The sequence below is a fragment of the Macrotis lagotis genome, chromosome 1, assembly GCF_037893015.1.
Source record: "Macrotis lagotis isolate mMagLag1 chromosome 1, bilby.v1.9.chrom.fasta, whole genome shotgun sequence".
In the NCBI taxonomy this organism is placed as follows: Eukaryota; Metazoa; Chordata; class Mammalia; order Peramelemorphia; family Peramelidae; genus Macrotis; species Macrotis lagotis.
In genome coordinates, this window is record NC_133658.1 from 467,292,367 (window position 1) to 467,313,248 (window position 20,882).

At 34.9% G+C, this 20,882-nt stretch overlaps 1 protein-coding gene across 1 annotated transcript in view; it reads left to right on the forward strand.

Moving 5' to 3' along the window:
• Positions 1 to 1,859: 1,859 nt before the first annotated feature.
• LOC141506660 (neuroligin-4, X-linked) overlaps positions 1,860 to 20,882 on the forward strand; it is a 478,208-nt gene continuing 459,185 nt past the window's right edge. Inside the window, exon 1 of the mRNA XM_074213614.1 lies at positions 1,860 to 2,233. The gene's annotated coding sequence lies outside the window, so the exon portion shown is untranslated. The remainder of the gene's footprint in view (positions 2,234 to 20,882) is intronic.

Below are 20,882 nucleotides of genomic sequence, written 5' to 3' on the forward strand. Positions count from 1 at the left end.
GTACATTACATATAACAACTTTATGAATCAGGTGCTATAAGTACTATTTTCCCCTATGAGAAGTGGTATCATAGTGTCAGAGGTGGCATATGAACCCAAGTTTTGCCTGACCTTGTCTGGCACTCTTTGCATTGTATATTTGTGGCTTCACTTTCAACTGCACTCTACTACTGAAAACCAGGACGGTTGTGACCTGACCATCCTGTCCTAGACTAATGTAATAATTTAACTAATCCCTTTGCCATCACATTTTCTTCCCCCACTTTATTTTATAATGCACACTGCATTGCTTTGATGATACCTCTGCCCTACTCATCTTGACATTCAGGGACTAATCTAGCACCAAGCAACCTTTCCAAACTTAGTACTCACTAATGTCAAACAGAAACTTTCATCAAAACTGGTCTTCTTGTGATTCCCTACTTATTACCTATACCTGAAAGTTTATCCTTTCCTCTTCCCTCACCATCCTCCACTTTATAAAATTGATCACTATTCTTCAAAATTCTATATCCAATGTTGGGTCTTCCATGAAATCTCCTCTGATCTCAGAATCTAAGGTCTTAGGGACATGCTTTCAAGGTAACCTATTAAACTCAGTCATTTTACGAATGAGGAACCTATGGTATAGACAAATAAAGTAACTTGCCAAGTTGACACAGCTTTTAATCTTTTGATTTTTTAAGCCCAGAATACTTTTTTATTATTGTCAGACTTTCTTTTCAATCCTCTGACTTTATTTTAGTGTTTATTTAATAGACATGCAGCTAAGCATTGCTATTTGTACACATTTTATATCCCCATTCCATTCTAAGCTCTTTCAAGACAGAAATTATTGTCTATGGCTGTGTACTACCTACAGTTCTCAGTATCAAGAGTTACATATACTAACTGATTAATATTTATTATTGAATATATGTATATCTCACTCTACCCCCCCCCACAACCACATGTTCTTAACTAAGTTTTTCAGATTTAGGCCACCTTCAGGTCCACTGAAGATCTAGCTTATCTACGCCAAGTCTAAACACATTGTCACAGTATCCAAAACTAATGAGGGCTAAATATATGAAACCAACATCAATTAAGAGAATCTAACAATATTCTGTAAACTTCATTGGGTATAGGATAATACTATCTTATATGAACTTTGTTTGAGATCATATCACCCTGATAAGCACAAAGTAAGCATCAAAATTTTTAAATTTTTTATCAACCACACAACCATATTTTTACATTTGTATAAAGATATTCTGTTTAATATAGTATATGCAAGTAAGGGAAATAATGTATACAACTCTCAATTAGTTATTTTAGTGTACAGAATGTCTCACTTTAATGGATCTTTGCTGTACTTTAGTTACTAAAACTGCTAAATAAATAAATGAATAAAAATCGCAATACTACATTTAAAAAAAATTGTGGTAGTCACAGAAAGAGCAAAATCCTTATCAATCTGACAACCAATAGTGGATATTTATTGTTATCATGCTTACAACCAATCAGGATCTGTTTAAAGCAGGACTTAAATGGTTAAATATGTTTGCAAATAGACTAGCATATTTTCCATACAGGATCTTTGAGTAGAAATTAAGGAAAAAATTGCAGAGTCAGTTTAATTTTTCATATGCATTTTTTTTGTCATACTTCACATCTGTAACATACCCACCTGTTCAACCATACAGGCACCCAGGATAATTCTGTTACAGCTGGTTTGCACTAGGATTAGATGCTCCTTGCATTAGGTTGTAGATGTAGATATGGTTTCTGTAGTGATGAGGCAGACTGCAGAGATCTATTGGCTGCTGGCTTTGTAAATTTCATTCAGTTTGGTCCAATAGCAGAAGGAGAGAGTGGTACAGCCTGGACCTCTCTCCCTCCTCAATCTCTCTTTTTCTTGCGGATCAGTCTCTCTCCCTGTCTCTGTCTCTCTGCATAGGCAATCAGAGCTCTCACTCAGAAATACACAACTCTTCCTTTCTTGCTGGGTTTGTAATGCATTTTGTTCCTGAATGTAGGTCATTTACAACAGAAAGCACCGATTTCCTTCAAGCCCTGATTTTTTTTGGTGTTTTTTGCATTCCTTTGGACAAAAAAATCTCCTTGGATTACCAAAAGGAGAGGAGCCTGGATTGATTAAACCCTCCTGTATCATGTACAGTTAGGATTCCCTGGAAGAGCCTGGCTGTGTATAAAGGATACTTAAAACAGATGCAGCTTTCCCCCGGCTAAGGTAGGTACTAATTTCAGATACTCTTCTATGAGTTCTTTTTTTTTAAACCGTTCCTTTTCTTAATATTTCATTTGCAGTTTTTACCCTAGCAAAAGGTGACAGGCTCCACTGCGGTGCTCTGGCTTTCACTTTTTCCTGATATTTCTTCTTTTCTTTTCTTTTTTTTTTGGACGATACTTTCTGACATGTCTCCCCCATGATATTGTCTATCTCAATGGGGTCGTTACGGGTGTATGTATGAACATGTATGTGCATGTTTAAGCATGCACAGATACATGCATATCTCGATATACATATCTTATTTTTTTTTGCCTAAAAAAGCTGGAACGCCATCGGTTTGGAAGCATTTTGCTGCAATCAGCTATTTGAACAGCGCTGGGGGCTCTATGTGATGTGTTTACAAAGTAGCTCTGCCTTACATACAAATAAACAGAAGAGTGTGGAGGAGAGAGGGGGAAAAATATCTGCAGTACAGGGAGAGAAAAAGCAAAGCTACAATTTTCTGCAAAGCGGGAGATGAGAGATGAAGAAATAAGGAGCACTTTATGAAACTGTGAGCGTCTGGGTTCTTTTCCTCTTCCTTCTTCTCTAAGGAAACTGTAAACCAACGCATCCTGGGTTTTTTGGTTAACCAAAAAGGGGGAAAAAAAGGAATGAAAGCAGTCTTGGCTTGTGTTGCATTAAGCAATTCATCCTTTCCCCCCCTTCATCTGCTGGGCTCTGGTAAAATGACGGCTTGTGTGATGCATGGAATAACGCACGTGATTGATTAGAAACTGGCATTTCGTGTTCGGTTTTACTGCGAAAAGAGATCTTGGTGTGCAAAATACCTCGGGGATAAAAATTAAAATTCGGTAGCGTATCTCTCTCCACCTCTGCAAAGCGGAGGAGAGGGCAGCGTGGGCTTTTCCTATTCATTTTTTTCCGGGGGTCGGAATATGGTGGGGGATGGGGAACAGCGGGGGCGCCGGGTGGGTGGTGAGTAGAGGGGTTGGGGGGCGGGGAAGAAACCCGGTGGTTTTGTTTCTTCCGGAGTCTCTCTGAACCACTTGGGTCTGAAGGTAGATGCAGCTGCTGCTTCTACCCGAAACACAATTTCGAACCTCAGGAGGGAGAGAAAAGTTGAAAAATGCCTGGTTCCCGCACCCTGGCCTTTGGAGCAAGTGAAGCTCCAATCGGTGCCAATCCTGCCCCGTGTCTGGGTCTGGGGGTTCAAACAGCCCTCTTAGGAACCCTATGTCCGGCCCACCCCGACTCCTGCCCTAAGAGGGTCTGGAGCGTTGACCCCACCTTCATCGCTCTTAAAAGCAAAACAGAATCCTAAACTCCAAAGTGCCCCCCCCCCCCCCGCCACTCCCCAGGGGGAAAAATAATAATCCCCACCTAACTGCTCTTTACTTCCCTCCAACCCAACCGTTTGGACCAACCTCCCTTCCAACCCCTCCGGTTTAGTCTGCAGGGCTGATAGCTAAAACCTACTAAACCCGCAGCCTCGCGGGGAGAAGGAAAGGTGAGGTGCAATGTGGGGTTCCCAAAAAGCTGGTGAACTTGTGCTCTTCCCCCTGCCCCTCCCCCCTTCCAAGCCATCCCTAACGTCAGACCTGTTTCATTACTGCCCACCTCCGGATAGGGTTCCCGGACCTGCAGAACAGCGGGTGGGTACTGAGCAGGGGGGGAGTTAGGAGTTGCACGAAGGCGTGGGGGTTGGGGGGGGGGGTGTCGGAGCCCTGGTAATGGGAAGGAGGGGGGGAGGGGAGAGGTGGGTTTGCAACAGCAAGGCGTGAGAAATATTGGGGAGGGGAAAGAATGGAAGAGAGAGAACTAAGACTTGCTCTCCCCACCCCCTGGTTCTGTCCCGATTCCCAACCCCCATTCTCCTTTTGACTCCCCTCAACCCCCATTCATTGCTAGGTCTGTGCTGGCTCTGGTTCCAGACAAGACAAGATCATTCAGTCTCCCCTACCAGCTAGCCGCCCTCACAGCAGCCAGCTCAGATCCAGCCCCTTCCCTAACTACGGGCTCTGCGGCTCCCCGAGCAGGTGGGATGCTAGCCCATTGCGCGCGGTCAGGGAGCTCTGGGTTATCTCCATCCCCAGAGCCCGCCACACTTTTTAGAGCCACAATTGAGACCCCTTCTTGAAGAGGCAGTGGAAGCTGTGGAAGGAGACTTTCTCCCTCTCCACCTTCAGGGTCCATGATCCAACCGAGTACTCTGGCAACGGATGGATGCCTCTCCCCAGAGAATACAGTTTTCCCAGACTTGTGCTTCCTGCCCACCTACCCCTGCAACGATCTCTCGGTGCTCGGGGTGTCCCAGTTTTTTCAGTCTTTCTGGAAAGACCCGCAGGTGGTGGAATCCTGAGGGAGAAAGATCATGCTTGATATATTACTGAAATAATGATGGTGGTGATGATGGTGATGAGCCTAAGGTCCCAGACAGTTAAAGGGAGGTTTTGTGATAGAAGCTTTATGGTGGAAGGTAATGGGGTGGGAGAGGGGAGGTGGGGCGGTGAGGGAGTAATGGGGGGGAAAAGACTCGAGTCAACTGGGATGCAGGTTATTTATGATATCTTAATGATCTTAATTCAAATGAACAAAATAAAGTAGTTGGTCTCTTCTAAAAAAAAGCCAATTTAAGTCATATCTGGACCCAACTTGAAAAAAATGGTGGGGGGGTAGTTGGGGGCTTTGGAATGAGCAGGTGCTGTTCTTGCAAAAAGAAACCACAAGGTGGTAGTATGGATTCTTCTTGCTGATTTTTATTTTATTTCATTATTTGGTCAGTTTGAGGAAAAGGTTTTTATATGCTCATATCCTCTATTCTTGAATGGATATATAACAGTCAGGTTATTAAAACACCAGGAACATTTTCTGAACAGTTTTCTGAGCCGAGAGGAGGGTAATTTCCTCATTCTAATTCAGCACTTGCCAAGATTTAAGGGGAGGGGAAGGGAAGGAAAGTTCTGAGTTAAATGTGTTTATCCTAATGTAAGAAAAATGGAAGTATCCAAATGCACTGGTAAATTAGAGTCAGTATTAAAGAACATGCATAAAAAATATAAAAATGTGTCAATTAAATACCTTGAATCTAATTGGGCTGATTTTGGTGATGTAGCTTCTCATCTCAGTCTTCTGCATGATTTTCCTTGAGGTATAACAGCTTTTTGTGAAGTAGAAGAGTTGTAATGATTATGAAATTAAAACAAAATTCTAATTAGAAAAAAGGATTACTTCATTACCTTTAGTTGGCCTTTTGAAAAGAAATCTAATAAACATGTCATCTTCAAATATACTGACAGGATTTCCCTCTGTAGAAAGAGGAAGAAGGTTGGAGGACAAAGGCACATGTATGAATTAATTTATTGTTCCCAGAAAATCTCTGGAGCTTCCATTTATCCTAACATTAAGACCATCAATGTTACATTAACTTCCCTGCTAATATAAATGATTTCAGATTAAAAATTCAGTAATATGCTACTCATGGAAAATACAAATAGACAATTGCTATTAGATATGTTAATACCTTTTTTTACCAGTCATGTAAGAAAATAATTTGGGGCACCATAGCAAGCTGATAATTATTTCATCAGTTTGAACTCAGTGTATAAAAATCAGATCTTTGCCTTTTTGGAAAGGGAATTATTATAAGTCTACATTTAATTTTTATTGCTTCTTATATGAATATCATTAGTTTTGGGTGCTTTCATTAAGTCTGAATATTTTCTTTGATGGTAGAATTGTTTTTCTTTATATTTTTAGAAAGAGATACTGTTGCATATGTTCTAAATACATCAAATCTGAAAACAGTGAAAAGTACTTGAGAGTGATCTATTGCTTTATAATATTTGCAAAGTATTTTGATGGAATTTAATTAATAAGCAAGTGTATTTCAAAGAACATGAAAATTCACATGCTTTAGTTTTAGCTTAGAGTACTAATCCTTAGTACTTGAAGGCTTTTTCCATACATCTGGTTTTGGTAACATCTTTCCCCATCCCATTTATACATACATATGTATGCACATATATATATATATCTTCATCATATACACACATGTAGTGTGTTAGATTTACATCATGAAATTTACAGAATTATAAATTTTCAAGTATCTGTTTAGGAGTCTCCTTTAAAATACTTAGGGTTTCTCTGTATTAATTCAAGGACAGTAACCAAAAACTAATGAGATATCTATTCAGAAATAAATAATGAGTTTTCTTTTTTTTGCTTTTAACACTCTATCACTTCAAGTAGTCCTAAAGAAAACTCTACATGATTACAGTACTAGCGCTTAAAAGTATATTGTCATTAAAAAATTAAATGTTGTGATATCCTTAAATCATTAAGAATATATTTTAAATGATTCCTTAGTTGATTTCAAGAAAATTCTTAGAACTACCATACTGAGTTCTGACCCTGGTATTAGAATGTATACTGGATACATATTCCAAGCATATCTAAATCATGATTTAGGTTAAGGCAGGAGGGAGAGCCTTTTTCAAGGATCATGGTATATATACTTCTTTTCATAATGACAGGGGAAAAGTTTTCAGAGTGGTTTAAATGATTTACCCTGTCTTCCAGTTACTGTAGTGTTTGAGTGATAATTGATATGTGGCAGTAGGTAAATTAATTCTAGTACAGAACAGTTGGCATATGTGTATGTGTGTAGTATATGTGTGTTCAGTTGGCTATTATGTGTGTAAGTATATACATGGAAAGACAGAGACATCAGTTTAGATAGATATCAAACAGAAAGATAGAGTTCCTTTTGAAAAATACTTATATCACAGGGAAAAGTTATGATAGACACTTAACTGATGATCAAAGTCAGAAATAAAAGTTATGTAGTCTAGAGTATTAACAAGACAGCTTATAGAAACAGAAACAGGCTGTTATGTTCCTCAGTCATGTTCATTTACTGAATATTTTCTTATTTTGTCAGTTTCTCAGTACAACCCACATTTGGCCTTTCAAAGGACCACACTGTTCACTGAATGTGAATGATATTATAAAACAGATACTGATTGGAGGAGTCATTAGGGTGAGGTTAGAGTTTGATAGTTCTTCCATATGATGGCAATGAATAACTATAGAGAGGAAGGATCTGTTTCTAGCATAGCCTAAATTTAAGCTTTTTTGAAATTGAGACTGAAAAAAGGGGGGAAAAGGATAACCAATAACTCATCTCTAAACATTTAATTGGCAATGGACCACCCAGAACAATATGGGGAACTAATCTCAAAATATAGCTTATTTTTCCTTGTCATTGTTCAGATTAGGTGTGCTCAATTGATATTCACAAAACTTTTATGCTTCATGTTTTCACCAGTGTACTCTTCCCTTTCTAAATAGTTTTCAATTGTCTGTGACTAGAGCACCAGCCTTGGAGTTGGGAGGACCCAGGTTTAAATCTGATCTGAGACACTTGACACTTAACTAGCTATGTTGACCCTGGACAAATGACTTTTGCCCAATTGCCTTGTCAAAAAAAAAATAGTTCTCACACTGACTTTAGTTATTGAAGTGTGTGTATAAACTATCTGTCAGCAAAACAAAAATTTATTAATATTACTAATAAAGAATTGATAGTTAATAAATCTTCATTTTATAATAATAGAAAATAGAAGAGGGAAGAGATTAGAAGTGCTAATTTAGTTGAGGGTTAAAACTAAAGGAGATAAATTTTTATTTAAAGATGGTGTGAATGAGGTCTGACATGTGACTTAACAGCTCCTTCCAAATGTGTGGAAATGACCCCAACGTTTTGTTTGGGTTGTTGTATTTAAAATAAACTTTATATAAACAGTGATATGTGACATCAGCAAAGTGTTAGAATTGTGATAAAAATAATGAAAAGTTGCTAGTGATGGCCACCTAGAGGATTTCAGTTTTTTCTCCTAGTTCTACTCTAAAATTTTAGTTCCTTTGCAATGGAAAATGTTCTTAAAAATTTAGGAGTATTCAATTCAAATTATAACTGGTATTTTTTGACAAGATAAGCATTCACAACTAAAATACTATTTCAACACCAGTCCCCATATTTTTTGCCCTTTGAGGCTTTTTGGGAACTATAATTTCTAAAGTTGCATTCCATTTAAAGTAAGAAGTTCTTTTTAAATTAAAATTCATAAACATATAAGTCTGTATGTGAGCATGGTCACATAATAGATTAGGTTAGCAGTATGCCCTTGGATGCAGGAAGAACAGTATTTACATTTTGGTTGCTTGAATATGGGCACATCAGTCAACCTTTTAGTACCCTAGCAAAGTCTTTAAAATGTTATGTTACAGATGAGTTGCTAATTTGAATTAAGAGAGGAACTTTCCAAATTGATTTCCTATTTCTATATATATATATATATATATATATACATATATATATACATATATATTTCATACATGAAATAGTTACATATATAGAGATGTGTATGAATGTTTCCCTTTTGAGCATAATTGTTTTTCAATCATTTCAGTTCTGTTGATGGTATTTGAAAAGCTCCAAAGAGAACTATGATTAATAAAACTGATAGTAAAGAGTAGTATAAAAAAGTAGCATAATCAGTTGAACAAGCATTTATTAAGCACTTAGAAAATAGCGAACCCTCTGCTAAGAGTTAGAGATGCAAAGAAAAAGGAAGTGGGGGGAAAGACCTTCCTTTAAGAAGCTTATATTCTCATGAGTTAGACAATATATTTAAGGTGATTGATTAAGCAAATTGAAATTTTAAAAATTCTGATTTTCTTATTTTATCATAATTATACTCTGTTAAAAGTATCATTTCTTAATAGTTAATATTTTATTTTTAATAGAATATATATATAAAGAAATCTATTATAGTACTAGAATATTAAGAGTATTAGAAATTTGTAAAAAAGCAGTCTCAGTACTGAAAAATCTATAGAAAGATTTTTAAAATCTTTTTCAGAGTTTTCCATCCCCAAAGGATGGTTCCTATATGTTGTGAGAAATAAAAATAACACTGAGTTTTGAAATGCATGTTTTCAGTATGGAAAAGATGTTTTCAATATGACTAATAAACAGTCTTCTCTTCCCTGGAGCATATCATAGCTATACATAAATCTCTCATAGGAGATTAGATTTAGAGTTGGAAGGAGCCATCTAAATGATCTAGTTCAATCTTTATTTTAACTTTGTAACTTATGTTACATATTGTTAGTAGCAGAGTGGAGTTTTGGAGTTGGGTCTTGTGGTCATGTCTCTTTTCACTATACCTGACTACTTACACTTGTCACTCTGTTCCCTTGCAAAAATGATACTTCACCTAAAGGCAACAGTAATTGCCTCCTTGAAAAATGTTTCTCTCCATAATTGCTTATTTTTTGGTTTGTTTGCTTGCTTGTTTTTCCTAGGTGTAATACATTTTTAAAAATTCTAAGATAACGAAATTTAGGAGGAGCTTTAAAAAATATCTCGTTTAACCAGTTCCCTCATTTTGTAGATGAGAAACCTCAGCGTCTAAGGGATTTTACCTAATGTCACATATTATGTGAAAGAGGCAGGATTTGACGATTGTAGAATCATATAACCTTAAAATTCCAAAGACAATTGTTTTGTACTTAAAAAGTATTTGTTACAGACTCCATTCTAGGCACAGAGGTCATCCTGGTGTTGTTTTTGTTTAGTCGTTTTTCAGTTGTGCCTAACTCTTCATGATTCCAAGATTTTCTTGACAGAAATATTAGAGTTATTCGCTGTTTCCTTCTCCAGCTCATTTTACAGATAAGGAAACTGAAGTAAGCAGGCATACTCAACTTTCCTAGGGTCACACAGCTGGTAAGTGTCAAATTTTACCTCAAGATAAATCTTCAAGGCTGGGTATTCTATCCTCTCTGTCATCTTGAAGCCTCACATAGTGAAAATGGAAGACTAATAATATGGGTGTTATCTAGGGATACATGGTGTCAATACCCTGAAAGCAAATATTTACTTTTTTTTAAATTCATTTTCATTATTTTCTTTCCTAAATTCAATGACAACTTTTCTAACTAGATATTGCTATTTGTATGACTTTTTTGTGATGAATTAACATCATACACATGCTTTAAAAGAATATTCTCTAGAAAACACTATTCATTGAGATTCTGGTGAACTCCAAATCCCATGTATTAGATAGTCTCTGAGCTCCCTTTCCTTTTACCTGATCCATTGTAGGAACCTAATGAATTCTCACTGATTGATTACAAAGCTTCATAATATTTGGATTTTGGAATACATAGACAATTAAGGCACCTTTGCCTGTTCTAAAACAAGAAAAAGTAATTTTCTCCTTGAGAAATACATTTTGGATAACATGAGCACCAAAATGCAGAATGTGTCAGTTTTCATGCAGACTTCCAAATGGGCGACTTATATATAAAGGTATTCTCCATCTACAAATCTTCATTTGCCTGTATTGTAGCTATGCAGTTTTATTTCCTTCTTGTGCCAAAAGTTCTGTACTTGAAGATCCTTTAAAAAATGTTTGTGTGGAAGGCATGGAGTGAAAAAAGACTAGCCAGAAACTGTTCCTATGGCTTGTTTTATCTTCATTGCTTCTTTTAAGTTCAACACAATACTAACTTATTCATGCTGTACAAACTATATACAATTGAAAAATCTAGCTGGTAATTGCAGCAAATGTAAATTAATATAGGATTTATTGTCCTACTATATAATTCTCCCTTTGTGTACAATGCACTATGATTATGAGGTATAAGAAACAGAAATCTAAATATGTAATACATAGCTTAGATATGGAAGTAATAATAACAAAGTTCTTAAAGGAATTTAAAGTAAGGAAGATATGACATATTTGTTCCATAAGACAATGCATTAAATATTAATACAAGCAAGTCCTTGAAAGTGGATCATGTTTTCTTTCTTCCTTCTTTCCTTCAATTTTTCTTTTTTTTTACTTTTGAACTTAGAATAAAATTTCTTATGACAATCACAATGCTAAGTCCTCTAGTAACCCCCATCTGCAAATATATTTAATTCAGAATATGCCTTATATATAATGCTAATAATTTGGGGTAATGTAGAATATGGCTTCATTTGGGCTTTTATGGAGTACTCAGGGAATCGGAACAATAAAATTTTTTGTAGGAAAATATGTTTTGCAGTGTTCAGAGAAAGTGCAACATGACATCTAGAATGCTAAAGATCTGTTATCTGTTTTGATATTTCTCTCCCTGTATGCATTTGCTTGCCTTACTACAGTGGTACCTGGCCAACATCTCAACAGTGAAAAAAAGAAATTTTTTAAAAAAGCAAAACTTAGGGTGGCTAGGTGGCACAGTGAATAGAACACAGACCCAGGAGTCAGGAGTACCTGAGTTCAAATACAGCCTCAAACACTTAATAATTCCCTAGCTGTGTGGCCTTGGGCAAGCCACTTAACCCCATTGCTTTGCAAAAACTAAAAAAACTAAAAAAAAAGCAAAACTTGGAGAATACCTATCTCTGAGGAGCTAGAACCCCTTCACCACACTTCTTTGAATTGAACTCTTTTATCCCTTTCAGTGGGAAAGCCATTCAGTTAAGCATAGATGTTATTAAGGCATATGTTTTTAAGTCAGAGAATCTTGGTAGGCTCTTTATTTGATAGTCTCTTTGAGGATATTTTTGTTTCTTTTTCATTATCGGCTGCAAAAGAATTTGAATCATGGTGAAAGGGGAGAGACTTAAAAGTGGGGAAGGGAATAAAAGCTATATAAAGATGGGTTAAGATAAGAAAATGGAATGGAAAGACCTGAGAAATAGAAAAAAAATCAGGTATAGTAAACTAGTCTCTATATATCATCACATTTCTAAACCTAAGTTTTATAAGGAAAGTTTCAAAATATGTTAAATCCTTTATGGTTTTGGGGGACTAAAGAGTGTAATTGAAACACAACAAAAAAACCAAATACAAATTATTTATAGTGTGAACAATTCATATGCAATAAAACTAAAAAAATCACAAGATTGACACTCTTGTGAATATGTTAGCACCAGTTTTATTATTTTTTCCTTATGTTTAGGAAATACTTTCATGCTTATATAAATCAGTTAACAGTTCTTATGGTTTGTGATCCTTTTAAAGCATCGTTATTCTAAAACTTTTATAGTCTAAGATTGGTTCTACATGTAAAAGATTCTACATTTTTCTCCATTGTATTCATCCATTTCTTTGAGTTTTCTGAGCCCATTTAGTTAGATGAAACATTGTTATAGGCGGTATCATAAATTAAAAGTTAGATATTGATTTATTTATGGTAATATCCAGAAAAAATGTTGTTTGTAAATTCTTCTAATCAGGCTGACCTTGTTGGCATGTGATTCTTGAAAATGAGGAAAGGATACTGCTAAATGATAGGAAAAATCTGGTGTCTGAAATATGAGTCACAATGTCAAGTCAATAAGTATTTTGAAGTGACTACTATGTGTGAGGCATATACATGTATGACCTTTATTATTGTATTATTATTATTATTAATTACCTTATGATAGCAAAAGTTGTAAATGGGATTTTTCATCAGTTTCTCTAATTTGAAGAGTCATGAAATACTTATAATATTCAACCTGACTTGGTGGCATTAGAATACTCTAATGAACAGTGAGTAAAATCATAAATGTAATTCATGATAGGAACTTTTATTTAATGTAGAATAGTATATATATATATATATATATATATATACATTATTTAATGTAGAATAATATATATATTATTTAATGTAGAATAATATGTATATATATATATATAATATATATTTATATACTATTTAAATGCAAAATCTTCTTCCTGTATGGATTTACTATTAACTAGAGGGAGTTTCAGGTTTCCTGTATGTTATATGAAGGTGCTGTACTAGATTTCCAAGGTTTCTTACAGATTAAAAATTCTGTGATCATACCTCTATGTTCTGAGCAGCATACCTGCAAAACTTAAGGTATATTGCCTTCCTTAAGAGAGAAATGACTTACTGATTAAATATGACTCAGTATATCGTCATAAGACACCTATAAAATATTTCAGTTGAAACACTACACTAAACACTTCTGTAGTTGCATCAGAACATCTCTTAATTTAGTTTGATTAGCAAAATATATACTGCTTTCATTTGACTATTCTGTACCAAATCATTATTTAGGTACTGTTGACAATAATATTTATTCCCTTTCTTAAATTCCTATATTGGTTCTTTCTTTTTCTCAAGAATTGATTCATTTTCTTGCCTACTGCAAGATCATTCCTAAGTCTATTTTTTTTTGTTACTGATTTCCCTTATTCCATATCTTCTTAGATTTGCTGAGCTTAAATTTGCCATGGAACTGGTCTATTTTCTCTCTCTCTGTATGCTTTTTTCCCTAACAGCATTTCACAGTTAGAAATACCTCTGTTTAAGTCTTTGTTGAGTTGCCTTTTCAAACCATAATTTGCTATTGAAGTATTTCAAAATATACAAATAAGTCTGGAATTAAATATCTCATTAAATTAATTAAACAACATTTAAATCTGCCTTTTTATCTAGAATATTATTTGCCTGAAGAGACAGCATGACTAAATAGATAAAAAGCAGAAAGGTAGAGTCAGGAAGATGGAAATTCAAGTACTGCTCTGACATAAAGTAGGTAAATCACTTAGTTAAACTCTTAGTGACTCAGATAACAAGTGATAGATTAATTAATGATGTTCATTTGTTTCAGTATAGTGAGTTACCATACTGAAAAAATCATGGATCTGAATAAAAAATATTCAGTTATTTCGTGTGGCCTTGGGCAAGCCACTTAACTCCATTTGCCTTGCAAAAAGCTAAAAATAAACAAACAAAAATATTCAGTTATTTCAATTTCTAGTCATTTTTTTTAGGTTTTTGCAAGGCAAATGGGCTTAAGTGGCTTGCCCAAGGCCACACAGCTATGTAATTATTAAGTGTCTGAGACCATATTTAAACCCAGGTACTCCTGACTCCAAAGTCGGCGCTTTATCCACTGTGCCACCTAGCCACCCCTCTAGTCATTTTTATTAGTGATGATCTAAGGAATTAATTAATTAATCTAAGGAATTAATTAATTGCAGTCATTCTTATTTAGTGGCAATCTGAGGAATTCATCCATTTTTCTCTACCTATATCAAATATTCTCCAATGTCAGGCAATATAGGTAGTCCACTAATATCTTGGAATAAAGGTTTAGGTACCTCTTGACTATATTTTTGTCCTGAAAGATAAGATGCCATGTGTAAGGAAGTCGTGTGTGTGTGTGTGTGTGTGTGTGTGTGTGTGTGTGTGTGTGTGTGTGTGTGTAGGGGAGCAACCTATGATATAATATATTGACGTTACTTCACCATTGCAGACCAGCAAACCACTTACAATTTTGAGGATTAAGTAACTTTCCTATAGTGCTGGAATCCACTCAAACCTGCTAGAGAGAGGCAATCATCAGATTTTCAGGGTTTAGGGAAATGCTATAAATTAGGTCTTTATTTACTCTGAGGGAGAATATGTTAATCTTGCAGAATAAGTTTAACACTGTGTATATTTTCCCCCTCCCTCATTCAATTAATTAGCATTTACCAACACATTCTTTTTTTTTTTTACCAGCACATTCTCAAGGCATTACTTGAACCCAGATCTTACCAACACTAAGACTTGCCATCTCTCTAAAATATTTTTTATTTTACCCCAGAATGCTCTAGAATACTTTCCTCCTTTTTTTTATGCTAGCTCCAATCCATGTTCTTGTTGCTTCACTTGGTAATCTAGTACTATCAATCTGACTCTACTTTCTTCTCATATAAAGAGGAAACTAATAGGATATAACTAAAGTATATTTCTTATAAATTTGATATTTTTAATATGAATCCACTTCTTCTTTTATCAACTTCCTTTTAACATAATTGACTTTCTATAGGATTTATTCATTTTTAATATTTTTTACCTTTAAAGGAAGGTATTATTTTCCATTGTGTTTCAAAGTAAAGATGAATCATCATGCAATAAAAGAGATAAAATACTGAAATCTGCAGATGCAACTTAGAATAACTTAAACCAGCAATCACATATTTTTTACTAGTCCTGTGAATTTTGGGGTATATTATATTCTTAGTAAGAGTATTTCTTCTACTAAAGTAACTTTGTTTTTGCCCTCCATCTTACAGTCTTAAAAAAGAGTTTTGTGAGGTACTGAGATTGTCAAATAGTATGTATTAGAAGTAAAATTTAACTCCAGTTTTCCTGATTTCAAGGTCATTTTCATTGTGCCAGTGATCAACAAACTCTTTTTGATCATGGACCTCTATCAGTAATCATTTTTGAGTGTATATCCCCAACATGTGTATATATTGCAGAGATTCTTAACTAGGCTCTGTTAACTTATTGAGAGAAAATATTTTGATGATTTTATTTTAATGCAATTATTTTCCTTTGGAATCCTTTATTTTATGCATTTAAAAACATTATAATAAAAGGTCCATAAGTTTTGCCAGAGTGAAAGATCTCTCTAGAGACCTATAGCATAACAATTTTAAGAATCCCTAATTTAAAGAGCCAGGAAGAGTTGGGGGTTCAAGTCCAGTCTGTAAAATATTCTGACTTTATGACTCTGAACAAGTTCCTTAACATCTCAGTGTTTAGACAACCCTTTTAAGACCAGTGGTGTGCAACTTAAAAAAAAAAAAACAAGAAAATAAACATATCATTGAATTGTACCTAAAGAACCCATCTGGAAGAATATTGACTTTTCTTCAGTCTTTGTGACACCAATTTTTTTGGCAAGTTATATTGGATTGGTTTGCCATTTCCTTCATATTACAGATTAGGAAACTGAGGCAAGAAGGATTAAGTGATTTACCCAGGTCCACATAGCCAGTAAGTGTCTGAAGTCACATTTGAATTCAATTCTTCCTGTCCCCAGGCCCTGTGTTCTATACACTCCCTCACCTAGTTGCACCATATTGACTTAGAAAACCAAATATTAGCATTATTTATATTTTATTACATTTTAACTTATTTTGTTAAATATTTCCTAATATTTTATTTATTTTTGAGTCAGTGATTATCATGTCTGACACCTATTCTCTAAAATTGTATATTGCAGGAAAGGTATTAACCTACATGGGTAGAAGGAATTTCTTCAACCAGTGAGTTAATTTCTTTTTCCAATGAAAGCACATCTCCATTCCCTATTCCAGAAGTTATAAACCTGTACTATTATACTATTCCATTTTGCATACTCTAAGATCCAAACAAAAATTTAAAAGATAAAAATGACAAATATGAAAGAAAATATTTTAAGTAATTATTTTATTTCAAAATTCTTCTAAAACTACCCTTGAAAACATCAATAATAATCATTATTGATAAAATTTATCATAACTTATTTTTAAACTTGTCAGAAGCAATAATGAGCATTACTTAAGCTTAATAAAAAGTTTCATTGTATTTAATTATTTTGTGATACAGAAATTCATCTTTTTTCTTGGAGGGAATGAATAAGGTCATTGTCCTCTCCTTTGCCTTATGACAATATGTCCCTCAAAATACTTAGCTTGCCATATATCATAAAATAATTTTCTGATGTACAGATTGACATTTCAGTGCTATTCCATATATATTGAATATTAATAAAGATCAACTTCTTTTAAAAATGAACATTTTAAACCAACATGTATAATTTATTTTCCTTAAATGTATAAGGATTCCAGTCATTCCTTGTTCCTGTCATATCCTCTTAATCAGCAATACTTGATTTGCTATAAACAAACACTGTGGAAGGTGGAAGGGTGTAAGATGATATTAGGTTCTTAATATCAGCAGATAGGGAGCTCAGAGTTTATGAGCTTCAAATTTACTTCAAATTATTAGATTCAAGGCCTGAAAGAGTGATTAAGTTTCTTTTATTTATTGTGTCATCTTTCACCGAAACTTAAAGGTGGGCTTACTAGACAATATAAGTAGGAAGGCTTTCAGCATCAGAGATCACATCAGACTCGTCCCTTGCTATTTTCCATTTAGAGATAATCTAACTTTGGATGAAATCAGTCACCAAATTTAGCCAGAATGCTGGAGCGTCAGTTCTTGAAGAGATTGGACCATGCACATATAGAACAGCTCTGTTTAGGAGATAAAACTTCAGTATACCACACACTTTTTCTACCATAAAATGAGTTTGTGGGAAGTCACTTGAAGAATGAAATTTTTTGTAAGTGATTTTCTAACTTCATTTTCTGTTTCATAATATCCATTCCAGTTAGGAGTCATCTTTATTTTTAAACAATGATTTCCCCTTTCCATTTCCTCTTCTTCATGTATTTTATTTGGTATTCAAAGTTCTTTACAATTTAGTCTCAATATATCTTACTAGGCTTGTTATATGCTACTCCTGTTCATGTACACTTTGGTCTAGCCAAACTGGTCTTCTTTGTGTTTCTCTTAAAGGATAGTCTATCAGCCATCTCTAGACCCTTTATATTATTTCTTTCCAATGCTTAGTATCATCCTAGCTTTTAGAGTCCTTAGATTCCCTCAGGGTTTAGCTCCTGGGCCATCTTCTACTTCTGCTACTGATCAGTATCCTTTTGCTACTGATAACATTTTCCCTAAAATCATTTTTATTTATTTTGTATATTCTTATATGCATGCATTTTGTTTCCCTTTTATTTTTTGAAGACATAGACTTATTTGGTTATTGTTTTTATGTTCCTGGATTCTAGTATCTAGTTTCTAGCACAAATGTTAGTGAAAAAAATTTATACAAACACACAACACACACAAACACACACACACACACACACACACACACACACACACACACACACACACACACACACATACATTTGGTAAGTGATTGTTACTTTCCATAAACCAATTGGTCCCAGATCCCTGGCCTGGCTGCTCTAGGCAGCCAACTCAAAAGATTCCATTTGCATTACCATCTTTTGTTTCAATCTTTGTCCTACCCTTGTCACCACCTTTCATAGCCACCACCACAATTAACTGGTCTAGGTTCAGGTTGGTCTGCTACAGCTCTGGCTGTTCCAGTGTCCTTGAGCTCAAACTCAGCCTATATCTGTGCAATTACCAAAGCTTCTCAGTCTTTGGAGGGATTTGAAGAGTGAAAGAGTGATCAGCTCCCTTCTCTGACATGCTCCATGCACCCCACTACTCCTTATTTCTTGTGCTTCCCTTTTTGAACCCCAGATTCCTTGATCCTACCATTTCTGCCTCTTTCATAGTTTCTTATTGCAACTTATAACAAGCCAAATACCATCTCCTGACAACTACAGTAGGATGCTACTACTCCTCTACCTTTTACTATCTTTAAATTATTATTTTTATAAAATAAAAATTGTTTCTAACTAGAAGAGATATTGTGAAATAGAAAATGAATTGTGCCTCAGTCTCCAGCATCTCTGCTTCCCAGCCCTTGGAGAGAAGTGTGGAGGGAAAGAAGAGTCAGCAACCCATCTAGCTGATGCTAATACCAGCCATCCAGATAAATAGACCTCCTAAAGAAACTGGCAGGGAAGCCCCTGAGCTCATATTTTCTTTTTTTTTTTGTACATAATTATCTTATCCCTGGGATTTAAGAATCATACTTTAGAGATCATTGCATTATACTTGGCTGCCTCTTCTAGTCCCCTCAGAATTTTATATATATTATACTGTTACCTGCTCAGATATATCTATTGATTGTAAAATGAAAATATTGTTAATTAAGAGGAGAATTTTATGAAAATGTCACATAGCAAAGATTTACATATAGCAAATCAACCCAGATTTTTGAATTAGTTCATTCCATTTCATTTGATATTGTTTACCCAATAATATACTAAAATTTATTTCCTCTTGCCAAAAACATCTCCTAGGGACTAAATAAAAATCTGTAAACATTTTGCATTTAACAATCCTTATGAATATAAGATATAAAGCATAATATTTTATCTTGAAGTCAGGAAGACTTGAGTTAAAGGATCTAGTTTTGAATCCTGACTGCTACTTACTCTCATATGATTGTGGTAAAGTTATTTAACTCTGTGGGCCTTAGTTTCTTCATCTGTAAAATGAGATGTCTATAAAATGAAATGGGTAGCCATTTCATCTTCATCACTATCATCATAATCAATATCTTTTCATTCATACTAACTATAAGACCTGGATAGAACTCAGTGATTCTGGGAAGCTCTCAAAAACTTTAAGTTGGACAATAGTTACTTATTGGCATAGGAGGAGAGAGTTTCCTTTTTTTGGGAATTCCCTTTGATAGCAAAAATATACATTAAGTCCCCCCCCATTAAAAAAAACCCAATTCTGGTGAATAGTCAGGGGCAACTGGCTTGATGAATAGAAAACTGGAACTTGAACCAGGAAGAATTCACTTCACATATTGCCTTTGATACAGTATGTGTGACTGCACAAGGCTTCCTTGGGCCTTAACATATATCCCTGGGACATATTTATTTAGTCATAGATAGAGTTACAGCCATTGGAGATTCAGTAATTCTGATAAACATTACTGCTTTCAAAAGGTATCATTTGTTCTGGCTTTGAATCTGTATATCAACCCATAGAAAATGCTTAGTTTTACTCTTCCTTCACATAAAGGAACATTTCTTAAAAGGAAAATAAGTGTATACCTAGGGGTGGGGAGAATTGAGGAGATGAAGATACCTTTGCAGCTCTCCATTTAAAAGTACACCAGGGACCTTTATTTAAGAAAAAAAAAATGTTGTTTAATTTAGAGAAAATAGAAGCATGAAAGTACTCAGTATTCATAGATGCCTCAGGGCTTCCCTGAAGTAGGAAACCTAACACCATAGGCATTTTGTCACACTTATTTAGCTATCCGTGGTTTAAGACTTACCCTGAAAAATCTGTCCATTCAAATTGTATTGCCAATGCTTCTTATTATGTATGTTGAGCTTGCCAGTTGGTAGCTACTCACCACGGTGAATTTTCCCAATTACTGGTGTTCCTCAAGCATTTGGTTGGCACAGAGGACTGGCCAGTCATGCTAAGTAACCACTCTTAGCCTGGTGCTAATACACACCAGAGCAAATCGGAATTGATGATAGTTTCATTTCATTGCCCCAGTTTCTCGGTGGCCTCATCATGGATACATTTAGAGGTTACCAAACCATAGAAGGTTAGGGAAAGCCTGAATATTTGTGAAACTAGTATGTGGACATCTGCAGTCGGTGTGACAGACTAGTGGAGGGTTTAATCACCCTAAAGTATTCAGCTTTCAAAATGACCCCCCCTGTTCCCTAATGATGATTACATCCTCTTATGTCTTAGAGACTCTCCAAGGCAGGGTTGCTGACATATTGTCTATAATGTCCCTAGCTCATGGACTTTACAGTCTTGCAGTTTACCATTTTAGCTTCCTATCTCTTGTTCCTATCTCTTGTATCTTGGCTTATATCTACTTAATACTAACTCTGTATTTCTGTGCAAGTCATTTAAATTCTCAGCCTCTCAGCTTCTTCATCTAAAAATACAAATATTAATAATAGTACCAACCTCCCTAGGGCTGTTGTGAGACTCACATCAGATAATATTTGAAGAAACAATAAAACATTAAGCAGTGTCTACCATGTGATAAATATTATAGAAATGGTAGCTATTATAATTGTTGTTGTTTTAATCATTATTATTTGCATAG